General features: G+C 44.2%; 1 long non-coding RNA gene across 2 annotated transcripts; it reads right to left on the bottom strand.

Annotated features, from left to right (window-relative positions):
• Positions 1 to 15,598: 15,598 nt before the first annotated feature.
• LOC125528810 lies at positions 15,599 to 20,626 on the bottom strand. 2 transcript variants are annotated; one of them, XR_007292478.1, is made up of 4 exons: positions 20,054 to 20,626; positions 18,613 to 19,480; positions 18,057 to 18,260; positions 15,599 to 17,968 (listed from the first exon to the last, which is right to left on the bottom strand). It is a non-coding gene; the product is annotated as an uncharacterized LOC125528810 (long non-coding RNA). The 2 variants fall into 2 exon arrangements; XR_007292477.1 differs by having other exon boundaries at positions 18,057 to 19,480.
• Between the last annotated feature and the right edge of the window lie 750 nt (positions 20,627 to 21,376).

Here is a 21,376-nt window from a genome sequence, read left to right as displayed (position 1 = left end):
TGTTTTGAACTCATGGCTGGACTAAAAATTAACTTCCACAAATGTGAAGTGGTGTCCATAGGGATGGACGCGGCCGAAAGTGAGCGGGTTGCCAACTTGCTCAATTGCAAACTTGGAAAGTTTCCGTTTACCTACCTCGGCCTCCCGATCGCAGAGAAGAAATGCTCGATTGCCGATTGGGAACCTCTAAACACTAAGGTGGCGGACCAGGTGTGTCCGTGGAGAGGTCGATTTATGTCTTCAGGGGCGAGACTAATCCTTACTAACTCTAGCCTCTTGTCCCTACCCATGTTTGCCATGGGTACGTTCTTGTTGGCTGATGGGGTCCACACGAAAATGGACACACCGCGGGCACGTTTCTTTTGGGAAGGAGCGGGTCCAAAACGGAAGTACCACATGGTTAAGTGGCAAGCCGTATGTAGACCTAAAGCCCAGGGGGGCCTCGGGATCATCAACTCTAAGCTGATGAACATTGCACTTATGTGCAAGTGGATCTGGAAGCTGTCCCAGGGAGGGACCGGCCTCTGGATTGACCTTCTTCGTGCCAAGTACTTCCCGCATGGGAATTTCTTTGAGGCAACACCTCATGGGTCCCCCTTCTGGACCTCCATCCAATCCCTCAAACCATACTTCGCCAGGGGCGCGAGGTTCACAGTTAATAACGGCCGCTCCATACGGTTTTGGCACGACGTTTGGATCGGCCAGCAGCCTCTTTGGTCTGAGTTCACCCTTCTCTATTCCATCGCGGTTGAGCCCAACCAACTGGTCGCTTCGGCTCTTAGTACCTCTCCGCCTCCCATCTACTTCAGAAGGGAACTTTTGGGGCCAGACCTGCCAGAGTGGGATCGCCTGCGGGCTCTGATAGCGAATGTGCATTTGTCGGACTCCGCAGACGAGGTCTCTTGGAGACTTTCGGGCTCTGGCAGGTTCACTGTCAAGTCCCTGTATAGAGAGTTGTGCCGCGGCCATGCCCCTATGGCAGCCACGGGGCTTTGGAAGGCACGAATCCCGCTAAAGATTAAGGTCTTCCTATGGCAATTATGCCAAGATCGCCTTCCTACCTCTATCAATATTGCTAAGCGCAATGGCCCTGCTTCCGGCCCTTGCGCTTTGTGTGATAACGTGGAAGATGCTGACCACGTGTTCTTCCGGTGTCCTTTGGCGCGCTTTGCTTGGAGCGCGGTCCGTGAGGCCGCTGGGGTGGATTGGGATCCACGCTCACGCTCTGAGCTTGTGTCATACCTATCTTCGATCCCGGGCTCTTTACGCCGGATAATGTGGACGTGTGCCTCAGCCATGATGTGGGCCTTATGGCATATTCGTAACAAGTTTACTATTGAGGGAGTGTTTCCCTCACCCCACTGATGTTATTTTCAAATGCATCTTATTCTTGCAGCAGTGGGCACCGCTGGGAAGACAATAGGACTCTGATCTCCATCGACAAGCTATCGCACGTCTCCGCTCCGTGTACTCGGCGTCCCGAGCCCCTTCACCTCCGTTTGCTGCTTCATAGGGATGAGCAGCTCTTTTGGTCTTGGTTACCCGTGAGCATGCGTGCTCGTTAGTCTGGCTGGCTATGCCATGTAATGCACTCTATTTCGTCGTCTTCGCCATTTTGGCATGCCTTAGAACATGGTTGCCTAGCTTCGGTTTCGTTCGTTTATTTGGTTTGTTCCATTTGTGCACGCTGCCTATGTTGAGGGCTTTATTAATTTAAAGTCGGACGTCTCTGACGTCTATGTTCTAAAAAAACAGTCAACTTATATACTTGATGCAATGTATTTCCATTTTCCCACTTCACTTGCATCTCCATTATTTCTTTTTTATTAAAAATGTAATTTGGCAACATATACATGAAGAGCATAAAATCATATACTTCCTCCGTTCTTAAATATAAGTTTTTTTAGAGATTCCAATACAGACTATTTGCGAAGCATAATGAGTGAATCTACACTCTAAAATATGTCTATATACATCCGTATGCAGTTCGTATAGAAATATCTATATAGACTTATATTTAGAAACGGCGGCAGTACAATAACCCAACACACTCTTGTAACGAATAAATTATTATTATCTAGAATATAAATATAATGATGATAAAATAATTGCATGTATCTTGATTATGATTATTCTTTTTTGATAAGTTATCAACAGTTTAGGCCATTAACTAATGATAACACTGCGAGGCAAAGCGCAATTGAGCAAAGTTTTTTTTAGCAAAGAACAACTCCGTACAATAAATTGGCAGGAGTCCTAGATCCTCCGTGCAAGATACTATTCAGTGCTTCAAAATATATAGTTCAATGCACATAAAAATAATTAAGCCACTAATACCATGATGCAATTATTTATTTTCTTGATATAGAATAGTAAACTACAAAATTGGCAGTTTACCATTCACATGTAGAGATCAGAAGCTTTTCGGTTAAACTATCTTTGGATTGTCAGTCAACGCCCCACTTGTGGCCATTCATTTTCTTGACTTGAAGCAATACCCTACAAAACTACTTCACAAAGAGGCTCAAATTGTCGCTGATAGTCTACATGCTACACATAAATCATGGAAGGGGCAAACACTGATAACATTACCATTTGAGCCTCTTCTATATCTAGTCATAGTATTCCAACTATCCCAAAGAAAGAAGTATCTGAAAACTGCACTCTAACCTGCAACAATAAGGGGAGAAAATTAGAAACACATAGGCTAGATAAAATGATTGCCATGATCTTAAATAAGCAAGCAATAGAGCAGTGTCGTTCCTGTTGGGGAACGTAGCAGAAATTCAAAATTTTCCTACGTATCACCAAGATCTATCTATGGAGAAACCAGCAACGAGGGGAAGGAGAGTGCATCTACATACCCTGTAGATCGCTGAGCGGAAGCGTTCAAGAGAACGGGGTTGATGGAGTCGTACTCGTTGTGATTCAAATCACCGATGATCAAGTGCCGAACGCACGGCACCTCCGCGTTCAACACACGTACAGCCCGATGACGTCTCCCACGCCTTGATCCAGCAAGGAGAGAGGGAGAGGTTGATGGAGATCCAACAGCACGACGGCGTGGTGGAAGTAGCGGGATTCCAACAGGGCTTCGCTAAGCGCTGCGGGAGGAAGAAGATGTGTCACGGGAGGGAGAGGGAGGCGCCAGGCCTTAGATTGGTTTGCTCCTCCTTTTTCCCCACTATATATAGGGCCAAGGGAGAGGGGAAGGCGCAGCCCTTGCCCCTTCCTCCAAGGAAGGGTGCGGCCAAGGGTGGGGAGGAGTCCATCCTCCCCAAGGCACCTCGGAGGTGCCTTCCCCTTGTAGGACTCTCCCCTTTTTTTTCTCTCTTGGCGCATGGGCCTCTTGGGGCTGGTGCCCTTGGCCCATATAGGCCAAGGCACATCCCCTACAGCCCATGTGGCCCCCCGGGGCAGGTGGCCCCACCCGGTGGACCCCCGGGACCCTTCCGGTGGTCCCGGTACAATACCGATGACCCCGAAACTTGTCCCGATGGCCGAAATAGCACTTCCTATATATAATTCTTTACCTCCGGACCATTTCGGAACTCCTCGTGACGTCCGGGATCTCATCTGGGACTCCGAACAACTTTCGGGTTACCGCATACTAATATCTCTATAACCCTAGCGTCACCGAACCTTAAGTGTGTAGACCCTACGGGTTCGGGAGACATGCAGACATGACCGAGACGTTCTCCGGTCAATAACCAACAGCGGGATCTGGATACCCATGATGGCTCCCACATGTTCCACGATGATCTCATCGGATGAACCACGATGTCAAGGACTTAATCAATCCCGTATACAATTCCCTTTGTCTAGCGGTATGTTACTTGCCCGAGATTCGATCGTCGGTATCCAATACCTAGTTCAATCTCGTTACCGGCAAGTCTCTTTACTCATTCCGTAACTCATCATCCCATGATCAACTCCTTGGTCACATTGCGCATATGATGATGTCCTACCGAGTGGGCCCAGAGATACCTCTCCGCTTACACGGAGTGACAAATCCCAGTCTCGATTCGTGCCAACCCAACAGACACTTTCGGAGATACCTGTAATGCACCTTTATAGTCACCCAGTTACGTTGTGACGTTTGATACACCCAAAGCATTCCTACGGTATCCGGGAGTTGCACAATCTCATGGTCTAAGGAAATGATACTTGACATTAGAAAAGCTATAGCATATGAACTACACGATCTAGTGCTATGCTTAGGATTGGGTCTTGTCCATCACATCATTCTCCTAATGATGTGATCCCGTTATCAATGACATTCAATGTCCATGGTCAGGAAACCGTAACCATCTATTGATCAACGAGCTAGTCAACTAGAGGCTTACTAGGGACATGGTGTTGTCTATGTATCCACACATGTATCTGAGTTTCCTATCAATACAATTATAGCATGGATAATAAACGATTATCATGAACAAGGAAATATAATAATAACCAATTTATTATTGCCTCTAGGGCATATTTCCAACAGTCTCCTACTTGCACTAGAGTCAATAATCTAGTTCACATCGCCATGTGATTAACACTCACAGGTCACATCGCCATGTGACTATCACCCAAGAGTTTACTAGAGTCAGTAGTCTAGTTCACATCACTATGTGATTAACACTCAATGAGTTTTAGGTTTGATCATGTTGCTTGTGAGAGAGGTTTTAGTCAACGGGTCCGAACCTTTCAGATCCTTGTGTGCTTTACAAATCTCTATGTCATCTCCTAGATGTAGCTACCACGCTCTATTTGGAACTATTCCAAATAACTGTTCTACTTGGAGCTATTCTAAATTGTTGCTCCATTATATGCATCCGGTATCTCTACTCAGAGCTATCCGGATAGGTGTTAAGCTTGCATCGACGTAACCCTTTACGACGAACTCTTTTACCACCTCCATAACCGAGAAACTTCCTTAGTCCACTAGTTACTAAGGATAACTTTGACTGCTGTCATGTGATCCATTCATGGATCACTCTTGTACCCCTTGACTGACTCATGGCAAGGCACACTTCAGGTGCGGTACACAGCATAGCATACTGTAGAGCCTACGTCTTAAGCATAGGGGACGACCTTCGTCTTTTCTCTCTATTCTGCCATGGTCGAGCTTTAAGTCTTAACTTCATACCTTATAACTCAGGCAAGAACTCCTTCTTTGACTGATCCATCTTGAACACCTTCAAGATCATGTCAAGGTATATGCTCATTTGAAAGTACTATTAAGCGTTTTGATCTATCCGTATAGATCTTGATGCTCAATGTTCAAGTGGCTTAATCCAGGCTTTCCATTGAAAAACACTTTCCCAATAACCCTATATGCTTTCCAGAAATTCTACATCATTTCTGATCAACAATGTGTCAACAACATATACTCATCAAAAATTCTATAGTGCTCCCACTCACTTCTTTGGAAATACCAATTTCTCATAAACTTTGTATACACCCAAAATCTTTTGATCATCTCATCAAAGCATACATTCCAACTCCGAGATGCTTACTCCAGTCCTCAGAAGGACAGCTGGAGCTTTGCATACTTATTAGCAACTTTCAGGATTGACAAAACCTTTCGGTTGTATCACATACAACCTTTCCTCAAGAAAATCGTCGAGGAAACAATGCACCTTTATAGTCACCCAGTTACGTTGTGACGTTTGATACACCCAAAGCATTCCTACGGTATCCGGGAGTTGCACAATCTCATGGTCTAAGGAAATGATACTTGACATTAGAAAAGCTATAGCATATGAACTACACGATCTAGTGATATGCTTAGGATTGGGTCTTGTCCATCACATCATTCTCCTAATGATGTGATCCCGTTATCAATGACATTCAATGTCCATGGTCAGGAAACCGTAACCATCTATTGATCAACGAGCTAGTCAACTAGAGGCTTACTAGGGACATGGTGTTGTCTATGTATCCACACATGTATCTGAGTTTCCTATCAATACAATTATAGCATGGATAATAAACGATTATCATGAACAAGGAAATATAATAATAACCAATTTATTATTGCCTCTAGGGCATATTTCCAACAGTTCCCACAAAGGCAAATGACAGAGTACAGCAAAACTTGAAGTACCAAAACCATCATATCTTGAAATGTGTTGTTTTCTTCATCAACGGATCTAACAAAAATGAATAGAAACCTGATCGGGTGAATGCTTGCAGTATGGAACAATAGATCAACCATGGGTACAAGAAAGGAATTAAATCCAATATTGAATAATCTCCTCACTCATCTCTAGTGCTTTCGCAAGAAAGAAATTAAATTCCATATTGAACAGTAGATCTCTTGCTTTCAGCTTCACTTGATTCTATTGTTAACTGCATTCCCAAAACATAATGCTCGCGTTCAAAAATTTGAGTCATCTAGCAAAACGTAGTTTAATTTATAAAGTTGTTGGTGCAGGCATCCACTCTGCCTCTGAACCTCCATTTATCTTGTTGTCATGGTCATATTTTTGCAGAATTTTTTTAGAACCATCAAGTGAGCTTGAGTTAACTCAGAAGCTTATATGCATCTAGAACTTTAAGTTATACTCAAAACTCTACAGAAAGGTGAAAAAACAGGCTGGAACTAAGAACAGATCATGAACTTCTAACAAAAACTGGCACATGAGGGGACATATCTTAATATTAAACGTAAGTCGGCATGAAGATGTCCCCAAGATACAAACTTCCTATAATTTATCATTAAAATTGTCCCTGATACAGTCTAAAGTCCAAATTTTCATCAATCTTTATTATATCAAAAAATTATGTTTTCTTTGGTTAAATATGCATACCAGACCTCTCCAATAAGAGGCACCCCTCCAAAATGATTTATGAAGCTGACAGATATAGAAAGCATGTAGCCATACCTATTCTTGAATGTGCATGTCTTCAGAGCTTGAAAAAACAAGGTACCAACATCTTTCCAGTAGTTTGCTGAGTGCTAATTGTTGGGGAACGTAGTAATTTCAAAAAAATTCCTACGCACACGCAAGATCATGGTGATGCATAGCAACGAGAGGGGAGAGTGTTGTCTACGTACCCTCATAGACCGACAGCGGAAGCGTTATGACAACGCGGTTGATGTAGTCGTACGTCTTCACGGCCCAACCGATCAAGCACCGAAACTACGGCACCTCCGAGTTCTAGCACACGTTCAGCTCGATGACGATCCCCGGACTCCGATCCAGCAAAGTGTCGGGGAAGAGTTCCGTCAGCACGACGGCATGGTGACGATCTTGATGTTCTACTGTCGCAAGGCTTCGCCTAAGCACCACTACAATATTATCGAGGACTATGGTGGAAGGGGGCACCGCACACGGCTAAGAGAACGATCTTAGAGATCAACTTGTGTGTCTAGGGGCGCCCCCGGCCCCCGTATATAAAGGAGCCAAGGGGGGTGCGGCCGGCCCTAGGAGGAGGCGCGCAGGAGGAGTCCTACGCCTACCGGGAGTAGGACTCCCCCCTTTCCCTAGTTGGATTAGGACTTGGGGAAGAAGGAAGAGAGGGAAGAAAGGAAAGGGGGGGCGCCGCCCCCCCCCCCCACTCCTTGTCCAATTCGGACTTGGGGGAGAGGGGCGCGCGGCAGCCCCTAGGCCTCCTCTCCTCTTCCTCCATTAGGCCCATTAAGGCCCATTAGGTTACCAGGGGGGTTCCGGTAACCTCCCCGTACTCCAGTAAAATGTCGATTTCACCCGGAACACTTCCGATGTCCAAACATAGGGTTCCAATATATCAATCTTTATGTCTCGACCATTTCGAGACTCCTCATCATGTCCGTGATCATATCCGGGACTCCGAACTAACTTCGGTACATCAAAATATATAAACTCATAATGAAACTGTCATCGTAACGTTAAGCATGCGAACCCTACGGGTTCGAGAACAATGTAGACATGATCGAGACATGTCTCCGGTCAATAACCAATAGCGGAACCTGGATGCTCATATTGGCTCCCACATATTCTACGAAGATCTTTTATCGGTCAGACCGCATAACAACATACTTTGTTCCCTTTGTCATCGGTATGTTACTTGCCCAAGATTCGATCGTCGGTATCTCAATACCTAGTTCAATCTCGTTACCGGCAAGTCTCTTTACTTGTTTCGTAATACATTATCTCACAACTAACTCATTAGTTGTAATGCTTGCAAGGCTTATGTGATGTGCATTACCGAGAGGGCCCAGAGATACCTCTCCGACAATCGGAGTGACAAATCCTAATCTCGAAATACGCCAACCCAACATGTACCTTTGGAGACACCTGTAGAGCTCCTTTATAATCACCCAGTTATGTTGTGACGTTTGGTAGCACACAAAGTGTTCCTCCGGCAAACGGGAGTTGCATAATCTCATAGTCATAGGAACATGTATAAGTCATGAAGAAAGCAATAGCAACATACTAAACGATCGGGTGCTAAGCTAATGGAATGGGTCATGTCAATCACACCATTCTCCTAATAATGTGATCCCGTTAATCAAATGACAACACATGTCTATGGTTAGGAAACATAACCATCTTTGATTAACGAGCTAGTCAAGTAGAGGCATACTAGTGACGTTTAGTTTGTCTATGTATTCACAAGTATTATGTTTCCGGATAATACAATTTTAGCATGAACAAAAAACATTTATCATGATATAAGGAAATAAAATAATAACTTTATTACTGCCTCTAGGGCATATTTCCTTCAGTCTCCCACTTGCACTAGAGTCAATAATCTAGATTACACAGTAATGATTCTAACACCCATGGAGCATTGGTGCTGATCATGTTTTGCTCGTGGAAGAGGCTTAGTCAATGGGTCTGCTACATTCAGATCCATATGTATCTTGCAATTCTCTATGTCTCCCACCTGGACTAGATTCCGGATGGAATTGAAGCGTCTCTTGATGTGCTTGGTTCTCTTGTGAAATCTGGATTCCTTTGCCAAGGCAATTGCACCAGTATTGTCACAAAAGATTTTCATTGGACCCGATGCACTAGGTATGACACCTAGATCGGATATGAACTCCTTGATCCAGACTCCTTCGTTTGCTGCTTCCGAAGCAGCTATGTACTCCGCTTCACATGTAGATCCCGCCACAACGCTTTGTTTAGAACTGCACCAACTGACAGCTCCACTGTTTAATGTAAACACGTATCCGGTTTGCAATTTAGAATCGTCTGGATCAGTGTCAAAGCTTGCATCAACGTAACCATTTACGATGAGCTCTTTGTCACCTCCATATATGAGAAACATATCCTTAGTCCTTTTCAGGTATTTCAGGATGTTCTTGACCGATGTCCAGTGATCCACTCCTGGATTACTTTGGTACCTCCCTGCTAGACTTATAGCAAGACACACATCAGGTCCGGTACACAGCATTGCATACATGATAGAGCCTATGGCTGAAGCATAGGGAACATCTTTCATTTTCTCTCTATCTTCTGCATTGGTCGGGCATTGAGTCTTACTCAATTTCACACCTTGTAACACAGGCAAGAATCCTTTCTTTCCTTGGTCCATTTTGAACTTCTTCAAAACTTTGTCAAGGTATGTGCTTTGTGAAAGTCCAATTAAGCGTTTTGATCTATCTCTATAGATCTTAATGCCCAATATGTAAGCAGCTTCACCGAGGTCTTTCATTGAAAAACTCTTATTCAAGTATCCCTTTATGCTATCCAGAAATTCTATATCATTTCCGATTAGTAATATGTCATCTACATATAATATCAGAAACGCTACAGAGCTCCCACTCACTTTCTTGTAAATACAGGCTTCTCCAGAAGTCTGTACAAAACCAAATGCTTTGATCACACTATCAAAGTGTTTATTCCAACTCTGAGAGGCTTGCACCAGTCCATAAATGGATCGCTGGAGTTTGCACACTTTGTTAGCTCCCTTTGGATCGACAAAACCTTCCGGCTGCATCATATACAACTCTTCTTCCAGAAATCCATTCAGGAATGCAGTTTTGACATCCATCTGCCACATTTCATAATCATAAAATGCGGCAATTGCTAACATGATTCGGACAGACTTAAGCATCACTATGGGTGAGAAGGTCTCATCGTAGTCAATCCCTTGAACTTGTCGAAAACCTTTTGCGACAAGTCAAGCTTTGTAGACAGTAAAATTACCGTCAGCGTCAGTCTTCTTCTTGAAGATCCATTTATTCTCAATTGCTTGCCGATCTTTTGGCAAGTCAACCAAAGTCCACACTTTGTTCTCATACATGGATCCCATCTCAGATTTCATGGCTTCAAGCCATTTTGCGGAATCTGGGCTCACCATCGCTTCTCCATAGTTCGTAGGTTCATCGTGATCTAGTAGCATGACTTCCAGAACAGGATTACCGTACCACTCTGGTGCGGATCTTACTCTGGTTGATCTACGAGGTTCAGTAGTATCTTGTTCTGAAGTTTCATGATCATCATCATTAGCTTCCTCACTAATTGGTGTAGGTGTCACAGAAACCAGTTTCTGTGATGTACTACTTTCCAATAAGGGAGTAGGTACAGTTACCTCATCAAGTTCTACTTTCCTCCCACTCACTTCTTTCGAGAGAAACTCCTTCTCTAGAAAGTTTCCGAATTTAGCAACAAAAGTCTTGCCTTCGGATCTGTGATAGAAGGTGTATCCAATAGTTTCCTTTGGATATCCTATGAAGACACATTTATCCGATTTGGGTTCGAACTTATCAGGTTGAAGTTTTTTCACATAAGCATCGCAGCCCCAAACTTTCAGAAACGACAAGTTTGGTTTCTTGCCAAACCACAGTTCATAAGGCGTCGTCTCAACGGATTTTGATGGTGCCCTATTTAACGTGAATGCGGCCGTCTCTAAAGCATAACCCCAAAACGATAGCGGTAAATCAGTAAGAGACATCATAGATCGCACCATATCAAGTAAAGTACGATTACGACGTTCGGACACACCATTACGCTGTGGTGTTCCAGGTGGCGTGAGTTGCGAAACTATTCCGCATTGTTTCAAATGTACACCAAACTCATAACTCAAATATTCTCCTCCACGATCAGATCGTAGGAATTTTATTTTCTTGTTACGATGATTTTCAACTTCACTCTGAAATTCTTTGAACTTTTCAAATATTTCAGACTTATGTTTCATTAAGTAGATATACCCATATCTGCTTAAGTCATCTGTGAAGGTGAGAAAATAACGATATCCGCCACGAGCCTCAACATTCATCGGACCACATACATATGTATGTATGATTTCCAACAAATCTGTTGCTCTCTCCATAGTACCGGAGAACGGTGTTTTTGTCATCTTACCCATAAGGCATGGTTCGCAAGTACCAAGCGATTCATAATCAAGTGGTTCCAAAAGTTCATCAGTATGGAGTTTCTTCATGCGCTTTACACCGGTATAACCTAAATGGCAGTGCCACAAATAAGTTGCACTATCATTATCAACTCTGCATCTTTTGGCTTCAACATTATGAATGTGTGTGTCACTACTATCGAGATTTAATAAGAATAGACCATTCTTCATGGGTGCATGACCATAAAAGATTTTACTCATATAAATAGAACAACCATTATTCTCCGATTTAAATGAATAACCATCTCGCATCAAACAAGATCCAGATATAATGTTCATGCTCAACGCTGGCACCAAATAACAATTATTTAGGTCTAATACTAATCCCGAAGGTAGATGTAGAGGTAGCGTGCCGAGCGCGATCACATCGACTTTGGAACCATTTCCCACGCGCATCGTCACCTCGTCCTTAGCCAATCTTCGCTTAATCCGTAGTCCCTGTTTCGAGTTGCAAATGTTAGCAACAGAACCAGTATCAAATACCCAGGTGCTACTGTGAGCATTAGTAAGGTACACATCAATAACATGTATATCGCATATACCTTTGTTCACCTTGCCATCCTTCTTATCCGCCAAATACTTGGGGCAGTTCTGCTTCCAGTGACCAGTCTGCTTGCACTAGAAGCACTCAGTTTCAGGCTTAGGTCCAGATTTGGGTTTCTTCTCTTCAGCAGCAACTTGCTTGCTGTTCTTTTTGAAGTTCCCCTTCTTCTTCCCTTTGCCCTTTTTCTTGAAACTAGTGGTCACCATCAACACTTGATGCTCCTTCTTGATTTCTACCTCCACAACTTTCAGCATTGCGAAGAGCTCGGGAATAGTCTTATTCATCCCTTGCATATTATAGTTCATCACGAAGTTCTTGTAGCTAGGTGGCAGTGATTGGAGAATTCTGTCAATGACGCAATCATCTGGAAGATTAACTCCCAATTGAATCAAGTGATTATTATACCCAGACATTTTGAGTATATGCTTACTGACAGAACTGTTCTCCTCCATTTTGCAGCTATAGAACTTATTGGAGACTTCATATCTCTCAATCCGGGCATTTGCTTGAAATATTAAGTTCAACTCCTGGAACATCTCATATGGTCCATGACGTTCAAAACGTCGTTGAAGTCCCGATTCTAAGTCGTAAAGCATGGCACACTGAACTATCGAGTAGTCATCAGCTTTGCTCTGCCAGACATTCATAACATCTGGTGTTGTTCCAGCAGCAGGCTGGCACCTAGCGGTGCTTCTAGGACGTAATTCTTCTGTGCAGCAATGAGGATAATCCTCAAGTTACGGACCCAGTCCGTGTAATTGCTACCATCATCTTTCAACTTTGCTTTCTCAAGGAACGCATTAAAATTCAATGGAACAACAGCACGGGCCATCTATCTACAATCAAACATAAACAAGCAAGATACTATCAGGTACTAAGTTCATGATAAATTTAAGTTCAATTAATCATATTACTAAAGAACTCCCACTTAGATAGACATCCCTCTAATCCTCTAAGTGATCACGTGATCCAAATCAACTAAACCATGTCCGATCATCACGTGAGATGGAGTAGTTTCATTGGTGAACATCACTATGTTGATCATATCTACTATATGATTCACGCTCGACCTTTCGGTCTCCGTGTTCCAAGGCCATATCTGTATATGCTTGGCTCGTCAAGTATAACCTAAGTATTCCGCGTGTGCAACTGCTTTGCACCCGTTGTATTTGAACGTAAAGCCTATCACACCCGATCATCACGTGGTGTCTCAGCACGAAGAACTTTCGCAACGGTGCATACTCAGGGAGAACACTTCTTGATAATTAGTGAGAGATCATCTTAAAATGATACCGTCAATCAAAGCAAGATAAGATGTATAAAAGATAAACATCACATGCAATCAATATAAGTGATATGATATGGCCATCATCATCTTGTGCTTGTGATCTCCATCTTCGAAGCATCGTCATGATCACCATCGTCACCGGCGCGACACCTTGATCATCATCGTAGCATCGTTGTCGTCTTGCCAATCTTATGCTTCCACGACTATCACTACCGCTTAGTGGTAAAGTAAAGCATTACTGCGCAATTGCATTGCATACAATAAAGCGACAACCATATGGCTCCTGCCAGTTGCCGATAACTCAGTTACAAAACATGATCATCTCATACAATAAAATTTAGCATCATGTCTTGACCATATCACATCACAACATGCCCTGCAAAAACAAGTTAGACGTCCTCTACTTTGTTGTTGCAAGTTTTACGTGGCTGCTACGGGCTTAGCAAGAACCGTTCTTACCTACGCATCAAAACCACAACGATAGTTTGTCAAGTTGGTGTTGTTTTAACCTTCGCAAGGACCGGGCGTAGCCACACTTGGTTCAACTAAAGTTGAAGAAACTGACACCCGCTAGCCACCTTTGTGCAAAGCACGTCGGGAGAACCGGTCTCGCGTAAGCGTACGCGTAATGTCGGTCCGGGCCGCTTCATCCAACAATACCGCCGAACCAAAGTATGACATGCTGGTAAGCAGTATGACTTATATCGCCCACAACTCACTTGTGTTCTACTCGTGCATATAACATCAACACATAAAACCTAAGCTCTGATACCACTGTTGGGGAACGTAGTAATTTCAAAATTTTCTTACGCACACGCAAGATCATGGTGATGCATAGCAACGAGAGGGGAGAGTGTGATCTACGTACCCTCGTAGACCGACAGCGGAAGCGTTATGACAACGCGGTTGATGTAGTCATACGTCTTCACGGCCCGACCGATCAAGCACCGAAACTACGGCACCTCCGAGTTGTAGCACACGTTCAGCTCGATGACGATCCCCGGACTCCGATCCAGCAAAGTGTCGGGGAAGAGTTCCGTCAGCACGACGGCGTGGTGACGATCTTGATGTTCTACTGTCGCAGGGTTTCACCTAAGCACCACTACAATATTATCGAGGACTATGGTGGAAGGGGGCACCGCACACGGCTAAGAGAATGATCTTAGAGATCAACTTGTGTGTCTAGGGATGCCCCCTGCCCCCGTATATAAAGGAGCCAAGGGGGGGTGCGGCCGGCCCTAGGAGGAGGCGCGCAGGAGGAGTCCTACTCCTACCGGGAGTAGGACTCCCCCCTTTCCCTAGTTGGATTAGGACTTGGGGAAGAAGGAAGAGAGGGAAGAAAGGAAAGGGGGGGCGCCCCCCCTCCTTCTCCAATTCGGACTTGGGGGAGAGGGGCGCGCGGCAGCCCCTAGGCCTCCTCTCCTCTTCCTCCACTAGGCCCATTAAGGCCCATTAGGTTACCGGGGGGTTCCGGTAACCTCCCCGTACTCCAGTAAAATGCCGATTTCACCCGGAACACTTCCGATGTCCAAACATAGGGTTCCAATATATCAATCTTTATGTCTCGACCATTTCGAGACTCCTCATCATGTCCGTGATCATATCCGGGACTCCAAACTAACTTCGGTACATCAAAATATATAAACTCATAATGAAACTGTCATCGTAACGTTAAGCATGCGGACCCTACGGGTTCGAGAACAATGTAGACATGACCGAGACATGTCTCCGGTCAATAACCAATAGCGGAACCTGGATGCTCATATTGACTCCCACATATTCTACGAAGATCTTTTATCGGTCAGACCGCATAACAACATACTTTGTTCCCTTTGTCATCGGTATGTTACTTGCCCGAGATTCGATCGTCGGTATCTCAATACCTAGTTCAATCTCGTTACCGGCAAGTCTCTTTACTCGTTTCGTAATACATTATCTCACAACTCATTAATTGTAATGCTTGCAAGGATTATGTGATGTGCATTACCGAGAGGGCCCAGAGATACCTCTCCGACAATCGGAGTGACAAATCCTAATCTCGAAATACCCCAACCCAACATGTACCTTTGGAGACACCTGTAGAGCTTCTTTATAATCACCCAGTTACGTTGTGACGTTTGGTAGCACACAAAGTGTTCCTTCGGCAAACGGGAGTTGCATAATCTCATAGTCATAGGAACATGTATAAGTCATGAAGAAAGTAATAGCAACATACTAAACGATCGGGTGCTAAGCTAATGGAATGGGTCATGTCAATCACATCATTCTCCTAATAATGTGATCCCGTTAATCAAATGACAACACATGTCTATGGTTAGGAAACATAACCATCTTTGATTAACGAGCTAGTCAAGTAGAGGCATACTAGTGACGTTTAGTTTGTCTATGTATTCACATAAGTATTATGTTTCCGGATAATACAATTCTAGCATGAACAATAAACATTTATCATGATATAAGGAAATAAAATAATAACTTTAGTTTTGCCTCTAGGGCATATTTCCTTCACTAATCACCTTTAAGGCTGAACAAACACGATGGTCAAAGTGCTAATTAATTCAAACACAAACAACATAAAAACCAGATTGAGATAGAAGAAGCTACTGAACACATACTATTCTAAATCTGACAATCAATTGAATTGGCGCCTTTCTATTTGTAACCTTATAGACATAGCAAATATCGCAACTTACAGTTCAGATTTTGTTCACATACTCGAGTAATTACTGGTAATAGAAAAATGGTGTAGAAATAGAACCTGGCGTGTTGTCGCTTCAGCATCGTGTTTCTACAACGGGAAGCCATCGGCCTCCTTCCGGCTAGGTCCGAGAAACCACATTTCCATTGTCGGGGCGACGACGTCTTCTTCAACGCGATAGCCTCCCTCCCTCTGCTTCTTGCGGTCAGCTGTGCTAGCATCAAAGAACCATCCACCATTCCACCCCTAGGCTTGGCGAGTACGCTGAATGGGCGACAGCAGAGTGAGAGTTGGGCATGAAGATGTTGTCACAGGCCTTGCTGATCGTGTGATGCTGCCCTTGAGCAGCCAGTGATGAGGCGATGGAGGATGTGCTACAGATCGGCATTTCATGCAGGCCCAACCCACATGGCATTGTGGCATACACCACATGGTACGTCCAGAACGCACACATGATGGTCACCGGGCTCGTGTGCTAGCGCATCCCCCAGGTCACAAGCCGCCACCGAGATGGCCTCTTCCCTAATCCGCGCCCACAAGTTAAGCCCGCGCTTGCGCCACACACGCCTCCTGCTGCGTCCGCCTCTCCGTCCACACCGACATCTTCTTCTGCAGGTTCTTCTCGTGCAGATGCATCTCTTCGTCTCCACCAGAGACAGCACCGAAACTTAGTCCACCCCTGGCCCCGGCTAGCGCGCTGGAGGCCACAAGCACCACGAGAGTCGTAGCCTCGTAGGACTGCTTGCATGGTAGGGCTCGATGATTGCAATGGAAGATGGCTAATTGGAAGGCGGGACAACGGGGATGATGAAAGGGGATCAGCGGCAACTACGGTGGATTGGATGAAGATTGATTTGTGAAATCCGTTGGGAATGTGTCGGTCAAGGCAAGGCAAGTTTCGATTCTGTTATGCTTTTGCAAGGAAAGAGTGGGATGGGAAGGGATCGGTTGTCATGTCATGGGAGTGAAATTTGAATGGAAACAAACAGACGGGGTGCGGTTTGTTTGGAAAAAATCGGCGAGGAGATCCTTCCATCGACGATGGAGCACTGCGGGGGAGGAAGCGAACGATACCAACGACAACGTATGAACGTACCATCACAACCACAGACTCCTCCAACAGTTTAGGCCATTTACTGAACCAATCTAACTCACAAACTTGTAGACAGAGACATCAAAGCACTTGTTGAATTCGCGACATCAATCGAACGCGTACGCATCAATTCTTAAAAGAAACTGATAGTTTAAAAATGTATACATTGCGAAAACTAATAACTACTACCTCCATCTCTATTTACATGGCGCCCTCAGGTTTTGTGTTTGAACATTGACCAATAATAGATGATTCACATGTCAGAAAATATATATACTACTAGAAACTATTTTATAATAGAAATTCAATGGTATAATTTTTATGAACTAACCCACGATTAGTTGGTCAAAAGTTGAACCCGTAAATATGTGGGGGCATGTAAACATAGGAAAAAAGGAGTAGATTTAATGGTGGAAAAAATTCATGCTTGCAAGTTACTTACTGTCCGTAACCTTCATTGAATCAGGTGAATCTATACTCCAAGCCAAACATAAAATGTTGCATAAAGTAGTGCCACACTAAATACAGCCATGCCATGGCTGAGAAATCAGCTGCACAAATACCAAACTGTTTTGGTAAATTATTCACTATTTCAAATCGAAGAAGGGGGAAACGCATGAAAGACAAACACCATAGATAACAAGTAAAACCTGCAACACTTTCGTTGCAGACCCCCAAGCAGCACTTGAAACTAAAATTTGCACATCCCGCAATCCACATCCCGACAAATCATGCTAGTCTAGTACACAAAAGCTCCAAGAAGAAAGGCATTAACTGTAATATATTCAGAAGTTGTCCTGTGTAGCCGTGAGATTAATGAGACAAGAAATCACGAGTATAGCCGAGGTTTCAGAAAAACAGTACGGAATCACCTTTCTAGGCATGATGCCTCCAGCTGCAGGTAGTAGTGCGAAAGAGATAGATGCCAAGGATGACATGTGACATCATGCAAGCCATTTTAGAAATTGCTCCATACTTGCATACTACAAGATCCTTCAGCACCATCTGTAATGGCATCAGATATCTGAACGGTAGAAGCAATATGACAGATTAAGAACTTGGTAACATTATATGTGGAACCAAGGCCATGTACCTGATTAGTCACACGCCCCTGCCACCTGTCGGATCCACGCGACAGCTCTGCGTACCAGTGAGGATCCGATGATGTCATTGCCTGGCTTCATAGGAGGGATCCTACAGCCACGCTTGCGCCACACCTCATCACAACTGTGTCATGACGTCTTGTCCAGGACGAGGAGGAAATCCGCCAGTCCCGTTTCCTTAGCCATGACCTTCACTGGTAGAGACCTGACTCTACTAAAATCTCTAATATATGACTTAAAGGCAATACAATCAAACAATAGAAAGGGAAAAAAATAAATTGATTATCACCATGGTGAATGGAGTAGATGTAACCATATTGTAGTACATCTTAGAGCCTGTACAGAGGATCATCATGACATACTCATGGCTAAGAAAATACTCCAAACAAATATGGTTACATGTTCTGGGCAAGGTACAACCATGCATACTCCTTTGCTCCATGTTCATCTAATTCATATGCTAATGTATAAGCTGACTGTCAATGGAGCAAATAGAGAACTATGTGCAGGAGCTGAACAATAATTCTCAAGCTGAAGAACAAATACCTCAAGAGAGGAGCATAATGGAGCAGCAGTTCTGGGGAGCCCCTCGCCTCATGGAGTGGCGCGGAGGTAGGCTCCTCGCCCCGGCGACTTAGTGGTCCTCGCCTTATTGAGGTGTGCGACGGTGCGGTGGCGTCGTCATCCTCCTCACCTCCGAATTAGTCTGAAGTTTCTAAAAACATTACTCTCAAAATCAATATTAAATGAAGGTGATCTTTTAGTTCTAACCATTTCACAAACAATTTAAAAGACTGAACACTTGGGCAAATACACGATGGTTTCACTGTTACTACCCACGAGTGCTCACTTCAGCAAATTTCAGCTAAACATACCCAAGACTTCACTTGCAATCAATTGTCATTTTCCTCAAATAAACATACACAGTATAATCACACAACATATCTAACAAAAGAACTCGGAGCAGTGAAATAATAAATATTAACAACAGATCCACCAGTAAGGTGAGCTACAGTTGTTCAATTCCCTGGACATAGTTTGCTCATAGCAACCTTCATGGCTCTGTTTTGATCTACAGAGCCTCGGCACACTAATGAACCAGATAACAACCTTGAGACATACAAATTATCTCAATCTACCTACCTGTCAAGATGGACTTCGGCGCCGGCCCACTGATCATATTTAGGAACTCAGAAAATATACCCACTCGAAACTCTCAACTTGCTCATACCTCATAAAAAGTCCAGCTAATATAATGCTCTGGAAATGATTGTTCACTTCTATAAGAAGGTCGAATGGCATGTCCTACATATTGGTTCGTTATGAACCAATTGTTGTCATTCGCGTGCAACAACCTGATCAGGGACCGTCACTGACATATGCAAGACCGACAGTTCTCTGCCTCTAGCTTCCCCTGCATTAACAAATCGGAACACCATTAGGTCCATAGTCTATGATGTACTTACAAATGGTGACATTATTCAGCAATAAAGTACGCAAGACTCAGTGAACACCGCAAAACAATCTCCTGCATGGATTCACTCTCCTCTACGTTTAGTCTGCCCTTCCCATAACGTATACCAAACTGTTCTGGCCTAATAACATTCTTTGGTTCCTCGGCATATTTCCTGATTGACTGCTCATATTCACTCTTTTATGAAGCTTGCCAAGTTCTGTCTGGAGGTGCACTACCAAGGCGAAGCCTGAAACCATTTCTTCAGTTAACAAACCAAGCGTAAATGAGGAGTACGCAAACCACGAAATATGCTAGTATATTTAGTGGCTGCACCCCAAACAAGAAAATATGCTCCTTTGTCGGAACACATTCAAACAGAGCCTGCAATTCTATGCAGCACACACTGTACAGAATCGGTGGTTCAGAGATAACTAAGAAGAGCAACAACTTTTCTTCATCAACAAACAGAATTCGAGTAGTTGAATGAAATATTAGAGACAGGAATGAGGAGGCAGCCTCGATTGTGAAGACCTGTGGCAGGAATGGGGGCTGAGCGTGCTCATCAGTCGTCACGGCCACGCCGGCGGCGTGTGAAGATCCGAGCCGACGGCGGTGACCTGGTGATCTGCGACGGCGGCATCCTGGTGATCCGAGGCGATAGCGGCGGCGGCGTCTCGCCGATTTGCGACGGCGGCGTCCTGCCGATCCGCGACGGCTGCGACGTCCCTTGGATTCGGCGGCAGCGACAGCGGCGTCCCATGTTTCCACGGCGGCGGCAGATGGGAGCGGAGGGGGACCAGATGGCGGCGGAGGAGGAAGACTGCGCCCTGCCCCGCCCTTCCCCGAGGTTCTGTGGCGGCGGCGGCCCACAAGTGGGGGCCTCGGATCTTGGCGGAGGCGGCATATGGCAGCGGAGGAGTGGGATGCCCAAAAACCAAGGCAGGCAGGCAGGGTGAGGGGCGGCGGTGGCGGAGGAAGGCGGGAGGCGGCGGAGTGGGATACGAGGGAAAGAGAAAACACAGCGAAAGGGGGTGGATCGAGAGGAGGGGCGAGAGGAGCGTGCGTCGAGGGGATCGAGAGGAGCGTAGGTTTTTTTAGTGCGTGGGGGAGGGCGAAAAAAATCACTGAAAAAAAACCGGACGAAAAAGGTGGGATGAAAATAAAACCCGAAACGCGGACTACCAACTGAGACATTAGGAGTAGAGATTTCAGACAGCTACTTTTTTATTTTGTGGTCGGTTAATTTTCTGTTCATTGAATTGGTCTTTGAGATCTGTGCTGGGTTTTTTTTCAGTTTAATTCTGTTATTGGGCTGGGCTGGAAAGAATTGATTGACGCGTTGTTTTGGTTAGTCGAATGGGTACCGGGCCGATTTCTTTGTCTTGGAAGCGCCAGTTTAATTCTGGATTGCATATTTTCTTTTTCCTTTTTTCTTTCCTTTATTGGTTATAATTTGGTTTTTTGGGTTTTTGGACGGGTGTAATTATATACATACAAATACTATATAATATGTACCAAAATTTCATGATTATACGATTATTTTTGCATATTACGTGAAATTGCAATTTCGGTGCAAAGTTGTGCATAAGCTTTTGCTATATATTTTTTTCTTAAAGAAAATACCAACACCACTAATTCATTCTTTTTAAAAAATCATTATTTTGATATTGTTTTTTCTTTACTTCATTTTCATTCTACTTTAAGGTTAATACCAATGCCACTATTCATTTGTTCTTAGATTTTGTTTTTGCGAAAGTCCCACTTTTATATGATTATTCTTGCATGTTGTAAAGAAGCGCAATTTTTGTGTATATTTCTTGCAAACTTTGTCAGTGTTTGTTTTAGATTTGTTTT

This window comes from Triticum urartu, unplaced genomic scaffold (assembly GCF_003073215.2).
Source record: "Triticum urartu cultivar G1812 unplaced genomic scaffold, Tu2.1 TuUngrouped_contig_513, whole genome shotgun sequence".
Lineage (NCBI taxonomy): Eukaryota > Viridiplantae > Streptophyta > Magnoliopsida > Poales > Poaceae > Triticum > Triticum urartu.
Note: the sequence above shows the minus strand (reverse complement) of the source record. Positions and strands in the feature narration are given on the sequence as shown.